General features: G+C 34.0%; 1 protein-coding gene across 1 annotated transcript in view; it reads right to left on the reverse strand.

Annotated features, from left to right (window-relative positions):
- Nucleotides 1-8,094, reverse strand: part of SCN2A (sodium voltage-gated channel alpha subunit 2) — a 134,902-nt gene extending 126,808 nt beyond the window's left edge. The window contains exon 1 of the mRNA XM_072811491.1: nucleotides 7,865-8,094. The gene's annotated coding sequence lies outside the window, so the exon portion shown is untranslated. The remainder of the gene's footprint in view (nucleotides 1-7,864) is intronic.
- Between the last annotated feature and the right edge of the window lie 1,323 nt (nucleotides 8,095-9,417).

Below are 9,417 nucleotides of genomic sequence, written 5' to 3' on the forward strand. Positions count from 1 at the left end.
TTATGTACCTTCTTCTACTCCACAGATTCATGGCTCAGCTTTCATGTTTATTACTTAGGTTTTTAGTTATCACTCTATTTCTGATTACTGAGGGCTTCTTCTTATTTATTTGGAGTTTACCCATGTATTTTAAGGGCATTTTTAAATCTTGTTTTATCTAGAGTTTCTGGATGTTGGCAAATGAGATCTATGTTCATTCAACCCACCGAGTTGCCAGAATTGAACATTCTCCTAGGTTTTATGCAAATTATTACTTTTATTTTAGTAGCTCTCATTTCACCTTGAAATTCCTGGGGATTGAGGCAGCTCTGATTCTGAAGATAAAGGACTTGTGCTGGAAGCCATCGATACAGATCTTTTCCTGAATGCCTGTGAATAAGCCATTTCAAGTGCAAAAGGGTTTCCTATACTCTGCTTCTTTCAGCTGAGTCTTGGTTGGTAATAACAGCATGTACTTCTAACACAGTTGTTCTTAAAACAGTTGACATTCTAGGAAGACAGGTTCATAAAATTCATAAATTATGAATTTCATGAATTTACAATTCATAAAATTATGTCATTCCTGGTGATACAACTAAGGATGCAATAAGAGTCATTAGAGATTTCAGTTGGTAGATTTAGCAAGGCCAATAACCGAGCAGCTCATCTTCATGCTCTTTTTTCTAAATTGATTGGTCATTTTACATTTTAACTTTCTGACACCTGAGCACCTAAATCATAGACCATTAATTTAGGTAGACTGATCAAATATAAAACATGGAATAGTACTTTCTTTTTTTACTTTCCTCTCTTTCAACTGTTAGAAAAGTGATGATCATATTTGTCTGATATAGTCTTGATATACACATGTTGTTCTGAAGAAATTATTAACAAACAACATCCTAGTTTAGATGACACACTATGGTCACCCTGTCTAAATAACCAGGCTCCCTAGTCTTCTGGGACTGTGACACAGGAAATAGCAAGTGTATGTCTGGGTACTTCTCTGGTATTATCCTAGCTGCCTGACAATTTCTGGGCCACAACAGTTCTCAAATCCAGCTGAGACACAAAAGGAGGAAAACATCCCGGCTCATAATGCTGGATTGACAGAGATACTATCCAACTGGCCTCTAGCTGGCTTGCTTCATGCCTTACCTATTTCACCTTTTAATATCAGTTATTCAGAGAAGGGAGATAGTGTCAGTCTTCTCTTACCATAATCTTGTCATAAACTCTTTTTTTTATGATATTCCAAACAATTCACTATTCTTTTTACAAAGCCTAATAGGAACTTTCTTGTTTCATTGTCAGTCTCCATACAAATCAACCAACACAAGATGTAACAGGGCATAATTATGCAATCACATAATTGCATACTTATTTGCTAATACCACCAAGACATGCTCATGCTGAAAGTGAATTCTAATCCCAACTGATCCTAGATAACAAGATTTAATCATTACAAACTTTAATAATAATAAGCAATTCAAAGTACTTCTTGGGGATGGCTGCTTCCTAAGATCATTTTACTCCAGTAAAAAAATTATATTTTAGCAAGAACAAACAGAAAGTTAACTAAAATTATATTCTTACCCTCAAAAAATCTTTTAGCACATTCTAATAAATAAGAGATATTTAAATACCCTTGATTCTTAAACCAGTTCTCCAGAATTTTCACAAATAACAAAAGCTCCTCACATGTTAGAAAAGTTTTGTCATCATTGGTGTAGTTAGTAATGATATTTTCTTCCAAATAAAGGTCTTGACTTAGAAGTTTTATGGAATATTACTGGGAAAAATCTATATCTTTGATTTACAAAGTCCACTTTTACCTCTGCTTCAAACTACCTCCAATTTCTCTAAACCCAAATGTAATAAGGAAGAGACGACCTTACTATATGAATATTATAGGGAAACAAGTGAATAGCTTTTGAGATTCAGCATAATTTCATTTTATGTTCTTGATGCTGGTCATCTTTTCCTACATAGAAATAATATTTTAGTGGGCACTACTATATTACTAATGGTATTCATCATTATCATCAAAATATATATAAAATTTAAGTGCTCCTTAAAATCAATATAATATGAAACTACATTTTGATAATTAAAGATCTTATTTGCCTTCATTGGCATTATGGCATTTCTTTTTTGAGGCCTAAAGCAAGATCTTTCGCCAACATAAGCAAACCATATTTTTCACAAATCTTACTTTTATTATAAACAAAATTAGAAACAATCATATTAAACTTGTATTCTATAAGTAACACACATGTGAAGTACTGTTGGAAAAATCCAAACTCACATTATTTTAAAATGCAAAATCTATATTAAATCTCTTGAATTTTTTTTCCAAATTGGTTTCCCCTTGATATAAACTTGTTTAGAACTATCATCAGTATTTAAAGAATACTGAATAAGATGCACTGAAAATTTATAAAGCAAAAAGTGATAAAATCAGGGAAAGTAGTGGGGATTTTTTTTTTTTCTGTAACGGCAACATCTTATAGTGGTTTAGAGTTGATACTGAAAATATTTGGTGATCTTTGTTAGAAAAATTTTTCAGTAGAAATTTTAGAAGACCTTGATGTATACCTTCTATGATGTTTGCTTAGAGCAGAAATCTGAAAAATATTATTCCAAGACCTGCTTTATATTTTGTGTGACCTATTACAAAATTATAACACTATAAAATAAATAACTTTCAAAGGAAATAACATCAAATCCAAATATAGAATCTGTGGAAGTCGGGGTGGCCCCGGGTGGCTCAGTGGTTTAGTGCCACCTTCAGCACAGGGTGTGATCCTAGAGACCTGAGATGGAGTCCCATGTCTGGCTCCCTGCATGGGGCCTGCTTCTCCCTCAGCCTGTGTCTCTGCCTCTCTCTCTCTCTCTCTCTCTCTCTCTTTCTCTCTCTCTCTTTCTCTGTCTCTCATGAATAAATAAAGAAAATTTTAAAAGAAAGAAAGAGAAAGAAAGAAAGAAAGAAGAAAGAAAGAAAGAAAGAAAGAAAGAAAGAAAGAAAGAAAGAAAGAAAGAAAGAAAGAAAGAAAAAGGAATCTGTGGAAGTAGTCTGAGTTGAGAAGTGATAACCTAGGTTTGCTGTTTGGTTAGCATTGCCCATGACAATCCTTGTGGGTGTACAACAGTTTTTAATGGAATTAAACTTGACTTAAGGTTTCTATTTCAAATCAGCAGCTATTCCATCCATACCCCAAAAAGTGTCTACACTGCTAGTGAAGAAAAGATGGAGAAAATAAATAGTAGGTTCTAAAATGGGTAAGGATCAAGAGTTGTCAATAAAACCCCAATCTCTTAATGACGAGATAAAAATGAAGACAAAGCTAAATTCTCTTAATATTTTAATGCCTGGGAATTGAAGCCAGATAAAGATACAATCATTTATTAAGCTTAGAAGCTGAATGAGGTAGTTATGAGGATATCTAGAGATGATCTCCACAAAAGAAGGCTGGAAGGCAAAAAACCCTGGCAGGTGTTGGGGGGGAGACTGCCTTTACAATCTTGCCCAAAGTCAGCCCTGAAGGAAGAGAAGTCATCTATGTCTCCGTATTGCCACCTAAGCACCTGCTTCTGCTCTTCACACTGACCTGCCAGGCTCCCCATACAGTGGGATACAGTCAGGTCTAGAAACAAGAAGGTGATATTTCTGTCCCACCAATTCTAAAGTGAACTACATTAATCTGAACTGAGAAAGCAGCTATTTCAAAGGCTCCTATCTGTGTGAAAGATAGGATTTTTCATCATACCTGTGCCTTTTGTTGCCTTTCCATGGCATATAAGTGCAAGGGATTACCTAGAGGAGCTCTAGGAAAGATTCTGGAACTGTCCGTAGAAAGGGAGAAAGAACTTATGGTAGGAAGCTTCATAAAGGAGGTTAGTTTGTCTAAAGGAAGAAACTTTGTAATTAAACTGACTTTCTTTTCTTTCTCTTCACACGTATCCTTGTAAAAACACTAATGACACAGAGAAGAAAAGGTCCGAGCTTGAATAATTAATTAAGCTACTAGCAAACCAGCCCATAATAATCAAATTAGAAAAAAGAAGAAGTGAAGTTGGAATCAGAGGCCAGAGTGATTTGGTCAAGAGGAAAGTGGGCCACTTCTACAAGCTGGAAAAGGCACAGTTAAGTACAGCATGGAGAATATAGTCAGTGATATTATAATAACATTGTATAGTGACAGATGGTGGCTATACTTATCCTGATGAGCACTGAGTAATGCATAGAATTGTTGAATCAATATGTTGTATACCTGGAATGAATATTACATTGCATGTTAATTATACCTAAAAAAACCAAATTAGATACGTATAATAGATATGCATTGGTCTAATCCTATGAAAGTTTAAAATAGAAGCTGTTTTCAAAAAGGTTATTCTGTGAGAAATAGGTAACTGAAGTATGTACAATAAGCCTAATGTGAAAGAGTGTTATTAGTTTCCAATTCAAGGATTAATGAAACTAAAAAAATACTCTATTGGAAAGTGTTTTGCTGCTGAGAATTCATTATTTCTTCCAGAGAGTCCACATACCACAAATAACCTTTCTGAAGAACCAACTGATTTAAATAGAAGAGATATTTTATCTTACAGACAGGTTTTAATTTCCAAATACAGAGCACCTAAAGCGAGTTACATCAGCTTTCCTTTTTATCGCCTCCTACCCCTTCTTCCTATCTCAAAGAAAAAAACATTCTTGAATCTTCCCTCTCTCGTCTCCTGTAGGACTTCAATTTATTTTTTGTTTCTTCTTTCTTCGATTTCTGTCTACTGACTTCATTCATACCCTTATTTTATGAAAGGGCTGAGGTTTTTCTAATCCTGACCAAAATAAAATTTCACTCAACAGTACCTTCCCCTTCAAGATAAAAAAAAATATATCTATCTTTCTCTTCACTGGTAAATGTCTTAATATTTAAAATTACTCTTTGGCTTTCTCATTTCCCATTTAGTCCTCGGTCTGAGCCCCTTTCTCTGCAAATCTACTAAACTTCTCCTCTTAAAACCCATCCATGATCTAATAATAATGATGAAGTCTATCAGCTCCGACCCCATTCTCTTACTAATCAACCACTTTATGGGTTTACTATTGTTTCTGATCCCTATTTTAGTAGTCAGTTTACTTGCTTTGTTATTCCCTCATCCTTTGATTGTTATTCCCCCAATCTCTTCCATTACTTTCCCTCAATTAATATTCTTTCTAGGCTCTTTTCACTCTACCTAATCTTAAAGTTAAACTGAATTCACCTTTACGTCACTTTTATTCCCCACTGATGTTCATTTATGTATGATCTAACTTCAAGCACACCCATATATTCAGCTTTTCTTTCTAATCTAATAACTGGAAATAAAATTGTCACACTGTTAATAAAATTGTTTTCACCCTCTTACAGAACATCTTTATGTGAGAGTATGTGTTAGTATGTCAAATACATAACATCAAAAGCCAAATTCATCATCTCAACTTTTGCTGCCCTAGAAAAAAACAAAAAACAAACAAATGAAAAACAAACCACAACACTCTCAGGCTTCACTCAGATTGAATTATTTACCATTTTCTGTAATTTCCCTGTATAATGTCCTATAGTCTCCATTGTCTTGTATTTGTTTACCTCACCATTTTGTGCCTGGAATGAGAAACTCTATTTATTATTATAACTAACTCACCAATAAATATCTCATTTAACTATCCTATCCTCTTAAAATTGTTTTCTCTGGGTTCTGAGTTCCTCAAGGACAGAAAAATTGTGACTATTGGCTTATTTTGAATCTCAGGAGGTAACACAGTGCATCTGGTGCTGGTGCTCATATACCTGTTCCATTCACCTTCTCACCCTTCCTCATCCTTATTTTGATGTTCACAATATTTTGAGGTATAGTACTATTTGTACATACACATTTCCATGAGGATAACTCCGTGCCTTTGTTTATGTCTCATGGACAGTTCTTGACAGATGCGTGGTACTCCATAAATATTGTTTGTGTAAGTGACACATTTTATTTAATCCCTTTCCTTTCTCAAGATATAGCAGGAGTAGGGCACTCCCTGTGCCCAGTAAGTGAAAAAAAAGAAAGAAAGGCCAGAGCATGGGATGATGTTTTTGTATGGGCCGATAGACTAATCTATGTGTACAGTCTACCCTTATTAGGTAAGAGGAATAGAGATATGGGCTAGTATGTGACCATCCATATCATTTGTGGGTATAGAATAGAATAATGTACCTCATCAAATAGGAAAGGAGGGTACTTAGAAACAGTCTCCACAGTTGTTGTTTTCGTTTTCTTAGATGCTTTGTCAAGGGCCTTGAGAAAATTGAGCACTGCATACAATATGCCATTTAAGTAACATAACGTGTACCTTGAAAGAAATTCTATTTCATAGAATTATCAGAGACACGTGCACACACACATAGTCAATATCAGCACACCTGGTATATGCCATTTAGATATGTCCAAACTAGAGGTAAATTGTGTTACTGGTATGAAAGACATTGAAAACTGTCAATCAGGGTTCCAGCCTTGCCTCTGATTCTAATTTAGCATGTGGCTATGGGAAACTGAATCTCTCAGCCACAGTTTTTTTTTTTTTAAATGAAATAAATATATACTAAAAATCTGTGGTTCTATATATAGAACTATGTGGAACCTAAAACTCCTTATAGGCCTCACATGTCAAAAGAATGAATGTTTTTTCTTTAGTAGTTCAAACCATTCTATAAAATAATTCCCCAGAACCTTCACAACCTCTGACACAGCACAACTACCTTTATAGAAAAATGATGAGTAAGATAGAAACATACTGATGCACCCCCATACCTGCCATCTCAACCAACACCATCACACACACACACTCAAACACACACACTGCTCTTCCCAAAGAGTCAGAAAATAGATATTTAAAAGCAATCTTACAAAAATAATTTTTAAATACTTTAAAATTTTAGTTTAAATTGATATAAGTAACAATTATGACTTTTAAATGCAGGATTTCTAGACTTCTTTCTTCCTATTAAGTTGATAACAATAAAGAGAGGATTTAGGGGGAAATCATGAGAAGCAGCAGAGAAAAGCAAGGCTGTTGCATGCAATTTCCAGCTCCTGAGTCATTCCATCTTTTAGCACAGCTAATGTTACATGACCAAAAATGATTCAAAATGTGAATACCTTATATGATATCAACTAGTTTAAATGGCCACAGTCCTATTATCACAAAATCAAAGAAAAACCCATTTTCTCAGCAATTAATCTGTTTTCAGTTTACTCCTTATATCCATACTAGAAGAGAGAGAGGGTCGGTACTATCATTCCAAGTCTATTAAACACATTACATAAATCTTTCATGGGAGAAATGATTTTCATGTTTTTTCTAAAATGGAAAAAAAAACATAAATAATCCATACCATCACTGCAGGCAGGAACTGTTCAGAAGGCCTTTGGGCTCAGAACGTTGGTATATCTCTGAGGCATCTATCACAAGGCTCAGCCCTGGGCTTTGGCAAAGCCACTGCCATGTTAATCTGCTTCATTACATTTCTACAATTTGTTCACTGCATTAAGGAGCAGTATTTCCCTTGTGAGAGAAGACCTATCCTTCACTTTGAAAGCTTTACCTTCAAAAGGTACACAAATATAGTCACAGATGGGCACTAAAGGCCAGAAAGCCAAATAAATATTAAAATACAGCAAGTCAGAGTTGAATCTCATTTCAGTGCAGGGAGATTTAAAGATCTAGGGCAGCTAGAATTGGAGCTATTCAATCTTTTAGATCTAAATCCAAGCTTAAAAAGCACACACCTTATTTTAATTATCACTAACACAGATAAGAATTCAGGGATAGATGAAAGATAGAAGCATATTGCCTTACCTGAAATAAAGGGAATTGTAAATCATAGCACAGAATCCATGTATGTGGTGAATATAATAATCTCTGCAGTTCTTCAGAATATTGACTAAAAGCAGAACGATAAAATTTCACATGTGTTCCATCCTCACTAAAGAAGAAAAAACAAGAAAGGGCGACTGCAGCATCCTCTCTGCTTCTGCTTTAGCTTTCTGTTCTGACGCTCACTCGATGGTACCCACTGTCTGTTAGAAAGCAGCATGCTAAATTGAAAAATAAATAAATAAATAAATGTAAGGCTGCATCTTACATGACAGCTCCATCTCCTGGCCAAAACTGGAACTATTTTCATTCAAGATCCTTTAGCAACGCTGCTCTCAGCAGCAAATCTGATTAAATGGTGTAGAGCACATAATTCCACTGTATGTGAAATCAACTAACTTCATGACTTGTAAGTTAAACATTTAAGAAACATTAGAGTATAAGTTTTTAAAATTTGTAATCCTACTTTTGGGTTTTTAATTTATTTATATTATATTTAAATTAAATGCAAGCTTTTCATAGCATTGCAAACTTAATGTTTATCTTCAGATTTACTTAACTTTATTTACTACTTGAAAAAGTAACATATATCTCCTATTAAAAAACTTCAGATGTCAAATTTATTTTTATTGCTATCTCTTCATGGAGAAGTTGTTTACATTTTGTTACTAGAGAAATGCTTTGTTATGTTATTATTTTTGTTATTTGGGGCAATTTTGACAGATTAAAATTAAAAAGGACAATGAAATTGCTAAGAGGCAAATGAAAATCTTTAGCCGACCCAAGTTTTTAAGATAGTTCAAAATACACAAATATAAAATTTCATGTTACATGAAATTTGATAATTGTAGTAAATGTGTAGTTACACCTTCTTAGTGGAATAAGAAAAAATTAAATTCTTATAGAATGCATTTGGTAAATAACATCAGTTACACTGAGCATATTATGTGCTCAATATGTATCTGTTTAATTGATTTTTCTGTCAATTGTGAAGATCTGGTTCATTCTTAAATTTCTAAATAAAAAGACAGCCTTCTTTCCACTTTTTCACAATACCATTCAAGTCTCCAGACAGTTATCTGAACTAAAATTCTTCCTGCCAAGGTCTTTTGATATCCCTAAAGCTTTAGTCATTTGAGGCTGTTGCATTAACGCTGTCCGTGGTGCTGAAAAACAATTCCAGAACTCAGAAGATTCTAGGTCTTAAACTGGTCTGAAAGGTTGTCTTTGTAATATTTGATAAAAATTTTATTTTTGAAAGTCTTATATCATCCAGAATAAGTGCTAGTATCTAAGATACAAATATCTAGGTAATATTTTTATCCACAGAATATATAGTATGTATGTTGAGGAGAAGCCAAAATGCTGATGAATTTATTTAATATAACCATGATTATTAGTCACACATTTTTTATTCTTTATATATAATCTTTCATTTTATTCTTGCAGAGCTCATATTATGTAGACTGTGTCAGCACTAGTGTCAAATTGAATAGATGGAATAGACTAGGATACCCAAGCCCACTCTTTAGTAA

The sequence above is a fragment of the Canis lupus genome, chromosome 34 (assembly GCF_048164855.1).
Source record: "Canis lupus baileyi chromosome 34, mCanLup2.hap1, whole genome shotgun sequence".
Classification (NCBI taxonomy): domain Eukaryota; kingdom Metazoa; phylum Chordata; class Mammalia; order Carnivora; family Canidae; genus Canis; species Canis lupus.